This window comes from Eucyclogobius newberryi, unplaced genomic scaffold, assembly GCF_026437365.1.
Source record: "Eucyclogobius newberryi isolate DKJ021-1_F unplaced genomic scaffold, fEucNew1.0.hap1 SCAF_14, whole genome shotgun sequence".
NCBI lineage: Eukaryota > Metazoa > Chordata > Actinopteri > Gobiiformes > Gobiidae > Eucyclogobius > Eucyclogobius newberryi.
Window position 1 is genome coordinate 820001 of NW_027315768.1, and position 15300 is coordinate 835300.

At 50.8% G+C, this 15300-nt stretch overlaps 1 protein-coding gene across 1 annotated transcript in view; it reads right to left on the reverse strand.

Annotated features, from left to right (window-relative positions):
* Positions 1-15300, reverse strand: part of LOC140359283 (dual specificity protein phosphatase 19-like) — a 33186-nt gene that overhangs the window by 3984 nt on the left and 13902 nt on the right. The window lies entirely within an intron of this gene.

The window sequence follows — 15300 nt, forward strand, 5'->3', positions numbered from 1 at the left end:
GGAAGAGAAGATCGCCAAAGCAGGGCTCAGGTGTTGAAAGTGGTAGCTGAGGATGGAGGAACTGGGATCGATGACGGTTCCACCTCGGTAATAAATGTTCTGAAAGTATTTGTTGATGGCGTCAGTGAATACAGGGTCATCGGACTGGATAGCCATGAAGATGAATGGCCCGAAAGGACGGCAGCAATCCCCACGATATGGATCTAAAATAAGGCAGCAAAAGACATACAAACTCACAGATGAACTGGTCAAGCTGGGGGGAACGAGCACTTGCCTTAAAGTAACCCTAAAAACCGGCTGATGGAACAGCATATCAAAGTGGAGGAGCGGGTCAGGAGGTGGGAGATTAGGAGCTTGTCCCTAGGGGATGATCTGCATGGCAAAGTTGGGATGACCAAATGGGGACAAGCTGCTGTTTGGAGCATGAGGAGAAGGTTCCTGAGACGAGAGCTCCGGTTTAACTTCGGGTTGGTACCAGGGAACTCCTAGAACATGGCAGGACTGGCATCCTGGTGCCCGAAGAGGGAGGCGGCATCCCGGTGTCCGAAGAGGGAGGCGGCATCCCGGTGCCTGAAGAGGGAGGCGGCATCCTGGTGTCCGAAGAGGGAGGCGGCATCCCGGTGCCTGAAGAGGGAGGCGGCATCCTGGTGTCCGAAGAGGGAGGCGGCATCCTGGTGCCCGAAGAGGGAGGCGGCATCCTGGTGTCCAAAGAGGGAAGAGGCGGCATCCCGGTGTCCGAAGAGGGAGGCGGCATCCCGGTGCCTGAAGAGGGAGGCGGCATCCCGGTGTCCGAAGAGGGAGGCGGCATCCTGGTGCCCGAAGAGGGAGGCGGCATCCTGGTGTCCGAAGAGGGAGGCGGCATCCTGGTGCCCGAAGAGGGAGGCGGCATCCCGGTGCCTGAAGAGGGAAGAGGAGGCATCTCGGTACCCGAATGCGGCTCTGGGGAATTAATGGATTAGGAGATGCCAGTCGATACTACGTCAAGACCGATATGAGCAAATCCATGATGACCATCCACGACTTAAAGGGTTAGGGTTAGAAACCTTGAGGAGTTCTACGGAGGAGGGTATCCGACTCTCTCGAACGGACAGGCAGACATGCTCCAATAGCAGTGAGACTGGAGTTGGGACCACTCAGGGGGAGAACTAGTGCTTTGAGATTGTAGAACAATTCAGCTGGAGTTGAAGGGGTCTCTGGGGCCGAAAGAAGTCGGGACGCGGCCAGCAATAAGCTGACCTGGGATTTAATTGATTCAGCGAGACATGAAAGTGCGAGGCTGAAGTATCCTGGAGCTGGAGACAGGTGGGTGGACACTGCCCTTCTGTTAGAGCAAGAGGGCAATCCAGTGCTTGAGGAGGCTGGAGTGGATGAGGAGGCTGGAGTGGATGAGGAGGCTGGAGTGGATGAGGAGGCTGGAGTGGATGAGGAGGCTGGAGTGGATGAGGAGGCTGGAGTGGATGAGGAGGCTGGAGTGGATGAGGAGGCTGGAGTGGATGAGGAGGCTGGAGTGGATCCTGGAAAAACTGCTTGGTGGGCAGACCAGGAAGCCCGGGCTTGAAGGAAAGTGGAACATGGGGTGGACCTGGCAACATGATGCCCAAGGAGGAAACGCTTGGAACCAAAGCTAGATGCTTGAACCTGGAAACTTTGAGTCATAGGACAAAACGCGGTAACCGAGGATGAAATGCTTTAACCTTGCCACGCAGGGCTAGAGGACAAAACGCTAGAACCCGGAAACACAGTGTCAGAGGATGAAATATCTAGCAACCTGATGATCAAGGAAAGGAGAGGGGAGAGAAATGAATGAGAGTGAGGGTGAAAGAGGGGTGGAAAGAAATGGAGGGGGGAAGGACTGAGACCTGGCACACAGATACCAGAGGAGAAAAGACTGGGATCTGGCAACCTGATGCCAGAAGAGAAAGCTAGCAAACTGGTGCTCGAGGAGAGGGGAGGGTGAGAGAGGGGAGAGAAGGGGAAGTGGGACCAACAAGGGCCTGAGAATGAGTGGAATCAAGGAACGAGTGGAATCAAGGAACGAGTGGAATCAAGGAACAAGTGGGGACTCACAAAAATCTACCAAATTGGTGCATGAGAAGAAGAAGGAGAGAAAGGAGAGGAGAGAGAGAAGGCAGGGTAAGAGTTGTGTTGTTTTTTTTAATAATTATTTTGTGATATATACATGTACATTGTATTTATTTATTTTTTTATTTCGAGAGATGCAGCTTCTTTTAGGACAGTGATTGGAAGCTGGAGGGGCTAGCAAATAAGTGAATGAATTACCTGAAAGAGGTGATCAAGTCTGGCAACTAGAGGCTTACAAGGCTTACGAGGAGTGATGGGCAACTCGGTGCAGGAGGAAGGAGACGACGGTGGAGGAAGGAGACAAGGGTGGAGGAATACTTACCTGTAGGAGCCTCTGCAGGCCGCGAAAGTGGGCGGGGCAGAGAGCACTCCGGAGTGGAAGGAGAGTGAACGGCAAATTGTGCTAGCCAAAGAGAAGTTTAAACGACGTGATTTGCTGACGGCGCCGTGAAAACAAATGCCCTTCGCTTGGAGACCTGCCGCCGTCCACGGTCAATGTAGAGAAGAATGACAAGCGCGCGCGGAGGGTGCTTAATGTGCTAGGCCGCGGGATGAGCGCTGGGAGGACCGGAACGCTGGGAAGACTGGAGTGCACGGCGATCTCAATACCGGACTAGCAGAGGTGATCTGAGGCATGACGCCGGTCTGCTGACGAGAGCCTGGCCGTTCCAATGGGATACCAGTGGAGTCGGCCCTGGGTCGGGCCGATGCATCGGAAGGAACGAGGGCGAGCTGATCCATTGAAAGGTAAGGAACAAGTTTTTTTCTGAGGGCTTCCACCGCCGTGGAGCGTGTGCACGACGTCATGAACACAGCTCTATGTCATCTGGATGCTTCAATAGTGTAGCAGCGGGAAGGGGCGTGGTCCTGCTCCCGAACTTAAGATAACAAACTTATATTCATTACGCTCAAAGCGAAGCCCACAATGTGCAAATGCATTGTGTGGGTTAGGGTTAGGGTGTGAGTGTGATCTATTAAAAAACAGTTGATGTGAAAATGTGCAGACTCCCACGCAAGCTCCAGAGTTTACATGGAAGGGCCTTTTTTTCTGCTGCCAAATATACTTTTTGAGGCCCAAGAACATCGTTCTAAAGTTCAGAGAGATGGCAATTTCAAGAACAGTCTGCAGTGCATTGTTAACTTTGTTAACATTGCTAATTAAAACACGTGGTGGTGGTTTGCCTCCTAGTGCCACAGTTTCTCCAACAGTCTGCATTACTTTGTGAATAATGACAACTTTGACACAATGTTATGAAAACGATGTTTCGGGGGGAAAAAAATCCCTCCAAATATGTGATTTTGAGCTCCACCTCTGAGATGTACACACTCCTCATCCTGTCCAAACCAGTTTACCTTCCCTTTCCCATTTGTTTTGAATATTTAGTCAAGTATTTGTCCGGATTAGAAATGCATTGATATCATTTGTTTGATTTATAAGCCATGATTTAAAAAATCAGTCAGAGGGTTATAATGGTCATTATATTTGATTATAATAACTCTGCATTTGTAAAAACCTATAAAAGTCTGTTCCTCCAAGCCAAAGGATTCTTTAAACATATCAAAGCTTTTCATGTGATTCTCTTTTACATCTCTTTTAGACCTTTTGTCCTCCAGACCTTGAGTCTCAGTTAGATTTGGTACAAAACCTTTGGTGGGTTTGGGCTGCGAAACGAAACACAGAGAGATACCTTTTTTTCTTCTTTTTAAAAAAAAATAATAGGATCAGTTGGATCAGAGGACACAAGCCTGGTGGTGCTACAGGAATCAAACAAAGCTGGCGGTCCACGCTCCGGTGAAAAACAGCCCACCTCAAAAGCTACGAGTCTAACAGGCCCAAAGCAGAAGCGACCTTACACCGACTGGCCATTCTGATGCAGCGTGACATGGCAGTGCTGCGATCAGTGCTTGGTATGGTCTGAATTGAAAAAATAATCTATGATATAAAGGGGATAAAAGAGGCAGGAGCACGCATGGACGGTTCTGAACAACGTACTTCAGACATTATGGACGAGCTGCAGACTATGAGGGGATGGAGGATGAGGCGCTGTAGGGCAAGATGATGACTCTGTAGACGGAGAACAATAATATACAAAATAAGATCTAGATCATGTAAACCTAAACTTAGACTTGTGGGGATCAAGAGAGAAAGGTTTCTGGAGAAGATAATATCTGAGATCTTCTCCGACTCTGAAGTTGAGGTCCATCCCATCACAATGGAAAGAGCACATCGCCGGTACAAACCAAGACCAGCAGCTGATAAACCACGAGGCCTGATCAAAGTAAAAGTTAAAGCAGACCTCAAGTACAAAGGTGTCTTCTTTGCACCAGATATACCACATGACTTTCCTCTGTGAGGAGCTCAGGAGAAGAAGACTGAGGTTCTCTTTCACATGCTCAGAACACCAGGAGGAGCAGAGGTGCTCCTCAGAACACCAGGAGAAGCAGAGGTGCTCCTCAGAACACCAGGAGAAGCAGAGGTGCTCCTCAGAACACCAGGAGGAGCAGAGGTGCTCCTCAGAACACCAGGAGAAGCAGAGGTGCTCCTCAGAACACCAGGAGAAGCAGAGGTGCTCCTCAGAACACCAGGAGAAGCAGAGGTGCTCCTCAGAACACCAGGAGAAGAGGTGCTCCTCAGAACACCAGGAGGAGCAGAGGTGCTCCTCAGAACACCAGGAGAAGCAGAGGTGCTCCTCAGAACACCAGGAGAAGAGGTGCTCCTCAGAACACCAGGAGAAGCAGAGGTGCTCTTCAGGAAGATGCAAAACACAGAGAACTGAAGAGAACAAGAGATGGAGCCACCAGCGTGGGGCATGTGAGTTCAGCTTGTGGTCACCATGGTGATACATTTGTGTTGATTTGAAGAGACTGATCAGACTTTATGCTCCATGTTGGCGTCTGCTTTTGTACATGAACTTCAAATGTGGGAAGTTGGATTTATGGGGAAAAGGAAATTGCAGAGTGCAGTGGGTGTGGCGAGTAATTAAGGTACAATATCCAGTTCTTTCCGAGGATTTGTGTCAGGAGTGCCTGAGTTTTTTGGGGGGATTTCCTCCCCATATCAATATTTTTCTTGATGAGGTTTTGGGTTCGATGCCTATTCCCAGCATGAACCGTTTAGGTCCTTTCAGCTCTTTTGAGTTCCTATGGTACGATCAATACAATTCGCATCCTTCAACGTGAATGGCACTGAACCCAATCAAACCAACAAAAATGTTGCCAAAAATGAAAAAAAAGAGTAGACATTATATATTTACAATAGACACATTTGAACGACACTGAACATCAAAAACTAATAAAATTCTGTTCTTAAAAAGTATTTTATAATAAAAGGGCAAACATAGAAGGGGAGTTGTAATTTTGATTTCAAGCCAAATCGTTTTTGAACAGAGTTTTGAACAGAGGATGAAGAGGGCGGATATGTACTGGATAAAGGGAATATTAATGTAAAGGTTTTCACTCTTTATAATGTGTCTGCTCCACCAGGGGGCGATATCACTTTCTATGCTGATGTCATGGAGCTGATTGTGAACCACTCTGAGGGACCCCTGACCCTGAACCACTCTGAGGGAACCCTGACCCCTGACCCTGACCTGTGGAGGAGATTGGAACCTTCACATTCAGCTCCATTAGACGTGTGGAGCTCAAGAGGCTCTGGAAGAACAAGAAAGAACAAGTTCTGTCTCTTATTGAAGAAAATAGGATTGATTGACATTTGGAGGGAAATGAACCCCATAGCACGACAGTGTACACATTTGTATAACCCACATACGATCTATTCCAGAATAGACTACTTTTTTGTTCTCAATAAAGATAGATCTAAAATCACTGAGGTAGATATAGGCACAATAGACCCTAAGTGATCATGCTCCTGTCTACCGTACTTTTCAGGCTGTACAGCGCTGAAACAAGAAAGCAAAAGAAATTGAAGCCGCAAGCGGCAATGATCGGCCCTCGCCACGCCGCCACCGCTACGTCGCCACGCCGCAAGAGGAGGGGGCGCTAACGCGCCCCAATTGTCCTTTTATTACGCCTACTGCTGAATCTGTGACGCTGTCACATCTTCTCCCCTTTGTTTTACATCAAAAAGCAATTTTATTTTGAATTCTTGGCAAAATGTGCAGCTTTGCCGCACAGAGACCGTGACTCTTTGAATAAAATGTGGATACCTTTTGATGGTCGACCCCTGAAGATGAGTCTCACCAAATTTCAGGTTAATAGGGCTAACGCCCTGGGAAGAGTTTGTGAAAGTATAAAGTGTAAACATGTTCTGGTGATTTCCCCATTGGAATAACATGAGAGGTTTGGGAGGTTTCGGTCATCGCTACGGCAACGCCATAACAATTATGACATGGGTCTCATTTACTTTTTTGATGGGGCCAAAATTGAGTTTTGTGTCAAATTTCAGATAATTTCACAAAACTAAACATTTAACCTCCATATAAAATCTGTAGGTGGCGCTGTCACGCCAAATTAATTTATTTCACTTCAAGTAGGTTTAGGGCAAAGAGTTTAACAACTGATTCTAATTTGACGCAATTCGGACTTTATCCCCGCAAACGGCAGCAACATTTAAATTTGGGAAATTTCTGACATTCTAGCTACAGTTTGCGGCTTCGCCGCTCAGAGACCGTGACAGGGTCAATGTAATTTGAATAACTTTTGATGTCCCACTCCTCCGTATCATTTTCACCAAATTTGAGCTTTTAGGGCCAACGCCCTGGGAAGAGTTTGTAAAAGTTTGGAAAAACTACAGAGTCTTGCTTAGCCATTTTTAAAGCAATATGGCCGACATTTGGTTGGGCGGACAGAGTTGCCGTAATAATATTTTTTACTTCTCTTGTCACCATCTAACGCGCCAATTTTTTTTTAATTTTAGAAAAGGGAAATAGCCAGAATGTAGAGAGGCACGATTTTTAAAGGTGTGCAAATTTTTGTGACTTTTCGTTAATGTTCACTGGGTGAAAAATAGGGGGGTTGGTCCCGAGAAGAAAGAATAATATTCCGATGCAAAAACAATGTTTCCCATTTTTCAAATATCATAAACTATACATTTTCCGAAAGTGCTCGCGCTTTCCTACCTCATGGTGTGGGTCCCTGGTCACTGACGGGTACTTTCGTTCATTTTAAGTGGGCTCCGCCCACTTTGTGTTTTTGGCCCTCTAAACAGTAATAATGTTACATTTTTGCATCACATGTTTATATGAACGGAACATGCAAGAGATGGGGAACGTATTCAAGAGCTACTTAGAGCAAATGAGTGCTTTATAAGGGTATGGTCATCCCAATGTAAAGTGCTCGTTTAGTGCGCACTTTTGCACGGGCTTCGCCCGTTTACACCGGAAATGTTCCATTTTCCTACTACTAATTAGTCTGCACGGGGCGTGCATGAGTGGTGGAGTGCGTTAGTGAGTGTTTGGAAGTGGGCGAGCGCTTCGCGCTCGATTTCGTGCGCACTACGTGCGCACTTTCGCAGCCGTGCTTCGCACGGCCTTACGGGACTAATAGGCCTCTCGCCAGCTTGTGGCGCTCGGGCCTAACAAGAGATTGTACATATACAGGCCACACCTGTCAATAAGCCGCAGGGGTTAGTACGTTGTAACATGAGATATTTATACACGGTGGTTGTTAAATTTGTACATTTGTTTTATTACAATCCAACTCAACTGAGGAATTAGTCTACCGTACTTTTCAGACTTTTTTCTCACGCTTTGAACCCTGCGGTCATTTTAACTGTGCAACTAATTTATAGATTTTTACAGGCAAAAGGCCACCACGGGGCAATCTAGCAGGAAGTGCAATCATTCAACACGCTGTAGAAGAAGACGTCAGTGGAAGCACTGTCACGTCCTGTTTTCTATAGTTTAAGCTTCAAATCGCTGTGTGTTTTATTACAATGAGTCTGATGAGGAAGTGACTCTGGACGCAGCAGAATACAAAGAAACAAGCAGAGCGCAGACCTGCGATACACGGGTCTGCAGTTTAGAACCTGCCGCATTGAAATGAAACTTTCTTTGCCACACGTGACCCTCGACTCAAAAGACAACATGTGCATCACTATCACTTACAACGTAACACTCACTCCATAAGCACAAGCTCATGAGCAGATCAGATCTGTTCATAGTTCACACATTTACACATTCACACATAAACTAGTTCAGTTCATAATTCATAATTCCAAATTTTGAACTAAGTTCACAGCTTCAAAAAATGAACTAGTTCAGTTCTTTTTTTTCAATATTATGCTATGTTTCTAAATTATTTCCACAGCCCAAATACAACCAAAGGCAGCAATTATTGTATTAGTTTAATGCTGAAACTATGTGTCAGATTTCATCTTCATCCAATTTTGAATCCTTCCCCAGGATTTACATTCACACTGAAGGGACAGACTTCCACAGAGGCAAAGTTTGCACAGAAATGTTAGATTGTTCCATTCTCACCGACTTTATCATAAAACTCACATAACTGGTCGTAGGGCGACTCGTTGCTGCTGTTGCTGTCGCTGCTGCTTTCAGTTTTGATGCACATGTGCAGCGCGGTGCGACACTATCGCCCTCTACAACTGCGGAGCTCTCACACTCGCCGGGCTCTGGTTGGGCGACATAACGGTGTTTTTCACCTGGAAGTCTCTAGAAATCTGACACTTTATTGAACGAAATTAAAAAGAACGAACGTGCCGTTCACAGACACCAGAATGAACGCGTTCACAGTTTCGTTCGTTGGCAGTAAAACAGTGCGTTCAGTTCACGTTCACCAAAATTATGAACGCGTTCTTGAACTTTCGTTCAATGAACGCGTTCAGGCACAACACTTCCAGGCACAGGTAAATCAGCTCACAGAGTCATGAAGGACAGAAGGGACAGGAGGGACAGCTATGATGTGTTTAAGCTTCAACATGCTGTGCGTTATATATATGTGCCTCGCCGCTTTAAAACCAGCAATAGGTCGGCGCAGACGGAACAGAGAAAAAGAGGGTTTTAGCTTTTTCTCCCAAATTAGTGATTTTCGTTTTTTTGCAGAATGTGCAAGTTGAAGTCATGAAGAAGCCACTCCATGTTTCAGATGACAGTATTTGTAGCATTAAAAGTATACATTTAGTCTATGAAGTTGGTATGTTTTCGGAGTCTTTTCCGTGGGGTGTTACCCAATTTACATATGAACTCTTTGTTATTGTGTTCGACCAATCAGCTGCACGTTAGAAGCGATACACGTGGCTACTTACGTGACATATCAGACACTATCAGACGAAATGGAGACAATCCGTCACTTCGACTGCAAGAAGAAAGGATAACTCTCTCCTCGGGAGATTCATGTAGCAACAAACTCTATCCAGAGCCACAGAGCGATTCTACTGCATCCACCAAAAAGCAGAGGAAAAGAAAGTGCCTGGCGTAAGTAGTCACAAGATACATAGCAATCCCTGCTACATGCTAAAATGATATATAGTCTTTTAACCCAGGTCAGCTGGACCCTTAGCTGGAGCTAAGTTGGAAGCTAGGCTAGGCCTCTCTGAGGCTTATTTTTTGGTGTTGTTCTGTATTTCTTGACCCGTGGGTTGAGTGGGTCGTGCAGGGTGTGTTTTATGGTGGTTTGGTTAGTTTTCGTGATTTTATTGTCACATTTGAATGTGGTCATGTGCAGGGGTCTCGCTGTCTCTGCAGGACACAGCTGTCCGTGTAGTGTCTGAGGTCTGCAGTGTAGCCAGCGCATTGGCATTGAAGATGGTACATTGATAGGTACATGTGGATAGGGCCTGTCCTGTGTCATATGTGCTAGTAGCGAAGCTTTACGCGTACTTGTAAGACTACAGTTACGTTAGGTAACTTAGATCTAGCTGTAGGTTGTAGCAGTGGGTGTAGAGGGATGGAGGGATGGAGGGATGGAGGGATGGAGGGATGGAGGGATGGATGGATGGAGGGATGGAGGGATGGATGGATGGAGGGATGGATGGATGGATGGAGGGATGGATGGATGGAGGGATGGAGGGATGGATGGAGGGATGGATGGATGGAGGGATGGATGGAGGGATGGATGGATGGAGGGATGGATGGATGGATGGAGGGATGGATGGATGGATGGAGGGATGGAGGGTAACTGGTCGCATAAATGTCTTTACACTGCCTTAAACGTTTACTTTGACCTTGATTGTCCTTACACGACTGTCTTTTCCTGGGAATAGGGCTTTTTCCAAAGTTGTCAGACTCCAAGTGTTTGCAGGTGAGCACTTGGAGGTGAGTGGCACAAGTATTTGCTTGTGACCTGATTTCACAGTCTTTGTCTGGTTCAATTAACTCAAACTTTTCACTTCCTTCTTTGAGATCTTCAGGTGGAATTATTAGTTTACAACATTTTGTATTTATAGATTTACCAGTACTTTGTGAGCTTGAGACATCCAATGTGGGATGAATATGTAAGTTCCAGTCTCCACCACAGACAAGGGTTCCCTCAGAGTGGTTTGTATCAGATCTATAACTTCAGTATAGAAAGTGAGGTCACTTCCTGGTGGAGCATATACATTTATCAAAGTAAACACACTTCCATTAATAGTTCCTTTGACCAGTACAAATCTGCCATCTTTATCTTTGTGTTCAAAACTCTGTTCAAAGGCTGTTCTGCTTGAGATCAATATGGCCACGCCCCTCTTATGTTTGCCCCTGTATGAGGAAAAGTAAAGTCTGTTATATCCAAATTTAGTTCATGTTTAATGTATAAAGTCTTTTAAATGGGTTTTCTTGTTGGTGTAGGCTATTTTTATTATTCTCATCTTTGTCAGTATCTATGGTCCTTTAGTTGGACCCAACATGCCATTAACATTCAGATATGCTATTCGTAATTTTTTAGATGCTATTGTATTAGCCATGTTATAATTTAATTTAATCCTAACGCTTGATACACAGCTCTATAGTCGAACACAACACACAAACATTGGAACCATAACAACCAAACACAATGGAACCAAGAAAAATAGCCAAAGCTCAAGCCAGAAAAAATGAGATCAGAGGAGGGGAAACCAGAAAGAGACTTGGGGCTTGGTTGATCCGCAGTGAGACGTCCGGATGCAGCCATGACATGCTGTTTATCACTGAAGTTTTCAAACCCGTTTAGGAGCCAGGGAGCAATTTGCACCGTCAATATTTATTTTCACAGCTTTTGCTGGAAGTTTGAGATATTGGGGGATCCAGGTCTCCATCTACTTGACCCCTCAGTGTCTCTGGAATGCAGACAATCCACAGATTACAAGATCGTTCTCAGTTCTCCAGGTCATCTTGTTTTTTCTGTCAAAAGACGCACTTGGTTAGTCAATTCTGCTACATTAGTTTGTAAAGTAGAGACGTGTCCCTCAGGTCAGAGACATACTTCTTGGCCACTGTTGCTCAGGTGTCCAGAGCTGCCATAATCATTGTGTCTCTCTCACTGCAGATCCTCTCCCCCGCTGTATCTACCCTCCATCACCTCCTCCATCACCTCCTCCATCACCTCCTCCATCACCTCCTCCATCACCTCCTCCATCACCTCCTCCATCACCTCCACCATCACCTCCTCTATCACCTCCACCATCACCTCCTCCATCACCTCCTCCATCACCTCCACCATCACCTCCACCATCACCTCCTCCATCACCTCCTCCATCACCTCCTCCATCACCTCCACCATCACCTCCACCATCACCTCCTCCATCACCTCCTCCATCACCTCCTCCCTCACCTCCTCCATCACCTCCTCCATCACCTCCTCCATCACCTCCTCCCTCACCTCCTCCATCACCTCCTCCCTCACCTCCTCCATCACCTCCTCCATCACCTCCTCCATCACCTCCTCCATCACCTCCTCCATCACCTCCTCCATCACCTCCTCCATCACCTCCACCATCACCTCCACCATCACCTCCTCCATCACCTCCTCCATCACCTCCTCCATCACCTCCACCATCACCTCCACCATCACCTCCACCATCACCTCCTCCATCACCTCCTCCATCACCTCCACCATCACCTCCTCCATCACCTCCTCCATCACCTCCACCATCACCTCTACCATCACCTCCACCATCACCTCCTCCATCACCTCCTCCATCACCTCCTCCATCACCTCCTCCATCACCTCCTCCATCACCTCCTCCATCACCGTGTGGTACACTGGAGCCACAGCCAGGGACAAACAGAGACTACAGCGCCCTCTGATGAGAAGGTGATCAGCTGCAGACTTCATCTCTGCAGGACCTGTACGTCTCAGGACTCTGGGACGTGAGGGTCCAATCACAGCCGACCCAAGTAATTCTATTTTTACTTTTTGTGTTATAGCCTATTTTTTATCTATCATTTTAATCCTATGGCAGATTTAAAAATATATATTTTTGACTTTATAAAATTTGTTCTATCCTTGTTCATTTTTTTATGTTGCACCAAATCACCAAAGCAAGTTCCTATGTTTGTGACTTCTGTTCTTGACAATCGCAATAAACCTTTTCTGATTCTGACTCTGATTCTGACTCTGACCTGGATCTGGGACGGGTGCGAGAGGGCGAGAGGGCGAGGGGCGAGAGGGCGAGAGGAGTGAGGGTGAGAGGCGTGAGGCGAGAGGGCGAGGGGCGAGAGGGCGAGGGGCGAGAGGCGTGAGGGCGAGAGGGCGAGGGGCGAGAGGGCGAGAGGCGTGAGGGCGAGAGGCGTGAGGCGAGAGGGCGAGGGGCGAGAGGGCGAGGGGCGAGAGGCGTGAGGGCGAGAGGGCGAGAGGGCGAGAGGGCGAGAGGGCGAGGGGCGAGAGGGCGAGAGGCGTGAGGGCGAGAGGCGTGAGGCGAGAGGGCGAGGGGCGAGAGGGCGAGGGGCGAGAGGAGGCGAGAGGCGAGAGGCGTGAGGGCGAGAGGCGAAAGGGCGAGAGGAGGCGAGAGGCGAGAGGAGGCGAGAGGCGAGAGGCGAGAGGGCGAGAGGAGGCGAGAGGCGAGAGACAAGAGGCGAGGCGAGAGGCGAGAGGAGGCGAGAGGCGAGAGGCGTGAGGCGAGAGGGCGAGAGGAGGCGAGAGGCGAGAGACAAGAGGCGAGGCGAGGCGAGAGGCGAGAGGAGGCGAGAGGCGAGAGGCGTGAGGGCGAGAGGAGGCGAGAGGCGAGAGACAAGAGGCGAGGCGAGAGGAGGCGAGAGGCGTGAGGCGAGAGGGCGAGAGGAGGCGAGAGGCGAGAGACAAGAGGCGAGGCGAGGCGAGAGGCGAGAGGAGGCGAGAGGCGAGAGGCGTGAGGGCGAGAGGAGGCGAGAGGCGAGAGACAAGAGGCGAGGCGAGAGGCGAGAGAAGGCGAGAGGCGAGAGACAAGAGGCGAGGCGAGAGGCGAGAGGAGGCGAGAGGCGAGAGGGCGAGAGGAGGCGAGAGGCGAGAGGAGGCGAGAGGCGAGAGACAAGAGGCGAGGCGAGAGGCGAGAGGAGGCGAGAGGCGAGAGGGCGAGAGGAGGCGAGAGGCGAGAGGAGGCGAGAGGCGAGAGGAGGCGAGAGGCAAGAGGCGAGAGGGCGAGAGGAGGCGAGAGGCGAGAGAAGGCGAGAGGCGAGAGGGCGAGAGGCGAGAGGGCGAGAGGCGAGAGGAGGCGAGAGGCAAGAGGCGAGAGGGCGAGAGGAGGCGAGAGGCGAGAGGGCGAGAGGCGAGAGGAGGCGAGAGGAGGCGAGAGGCGAGAGGCGAGAGGGCGAGAGGAGGCGAGAGGCGAGAGACAAGAGGCGAGGCGAGAGGCGAGAGGAGGCGAGAGGCGTGAGGGCGAGAGGAGGCGAGAGGCGAGAGGCGAGAGGAGGCGAGAGGCGAGAGACAAGAGGCGAGGCGAGAGGCGAGAGGAGGCGAGAGGCGTGAGGCGAGAGGGCGAGAGGAGGCGAGAGGCGAGAGACAAGAGGCGAGGCGAGAGGAGGCGAGAGGCGAGAGGCGTGAGGGCGAGAGGAGGCGAGAGGCGAGAGGCGAGAGGGCGAGAGGAGGCGAGAGGCGAGAGGAGGCGAGAGGCGAGAGGAGGCGAGAGGCGAGAGGAGGCGAGAGGCGAGAGGAGGCGAGAGGCAAGAGGCGAGAGGGCGAGAGGAGGCGAGAGGCGAGAGGCGAGAGGCGAGAGGAGGCGAGAGGAGGCGAGAGGCGAGAGAAGGCGAGAGGGCGAGAGGAGGCGAGAGGCGAGAGAAGGCGAGAGGCGAGAGGGCGAGAGGCGAGAGGAGGCGAGAGGCAAGAGGCGAGAGGCGAGAGGGCGAGAGGAGGCGAGAGGCGAGAGACAAGAGGCGAGGCGAGAGGCGAGAGGAGGCGAGAGGCGAGAGGCGTGAGGGCGAGAGGAGGCGAGAGGCGAGAGACAAGAGGCGAGGTGAGAGGCGAGAGGCGAGAGGAGGCGAGAGGCGAGAGGCGTGAGGGCGAGAGGAGGCGAGAGGCGAGAGGAGGCGAGAGGCGAGAGGAGGCGAGAGGCGAGAGGGCGAGAGGCGAGAGGAGGCGAGAGGCAAGAGGCGAGAGGGCGAGAGGAGGCGAGAGGCGAGAGAAGGCGAGAGGGCGAGAGGCGAGAGGAGGCGAGAGGGCGAGAGGCGTGAGGGCGAGAGGCGAAAGGGCGAGAGGCGAGAGGGCGAGAGGCGTGAGGGCGAGAGGCGAGAGGCGAAAGGGCGAGGGGCGAGAGGGCGAGGGGCGAGAGGCGTGAGGGCGAGAGGGCGAGGGGCGAGAGGGCGAGAGGCGTGAGGGCGAGAGGCGTGAGGCGAGAGGGCGAGGGGCGAGAGGGCGAGGGGCGAGAGGCGTGAGGGCGAGAGGGCGAGAGGGCGAGAGGGCGAGAGGGCGAGGGGCGAGAGGGCGAGAGGCGTGAGGGCGAGAGGCGTGAGGCGAGAGGGCGAGGGGCGAGAGGGCGAGGGGCGAGAGGGCGAGGGGCGAGAGGGCGAGGGGCGAGAGGAGGCGAGAGGCGAGAGGCGTGAGGGCGAGAGGAGGCGAGAGGCGAGAGGCGAGAGGGCGAGAGGAGGCGAGAGGCGAGAGACAAGAGGCGAGGCGAGAGGCGAGAGGAGGCGAGAGGCGAGAGGCGTGAGGCGAGAGGGCGAGAGGAGGCGAGAGGCGAGAGACAAGAGGCGAGGCGAGAGGCGAGAGGAGGCGAGAGGCGAGAGACAAGAGGCGAGGCGAGAGGCGAGAGGAGGCGAGAGGCGAGAGGCGAGAGGCGAGAGGCGAGAGGGCGAGAGGAGGCGAGAGGCGAGAGGAGGCGAGAGGCGAGAGACAAGAGGCGAGGCGAGAGGCGAGAGGAGGCGAGAGGAGGCG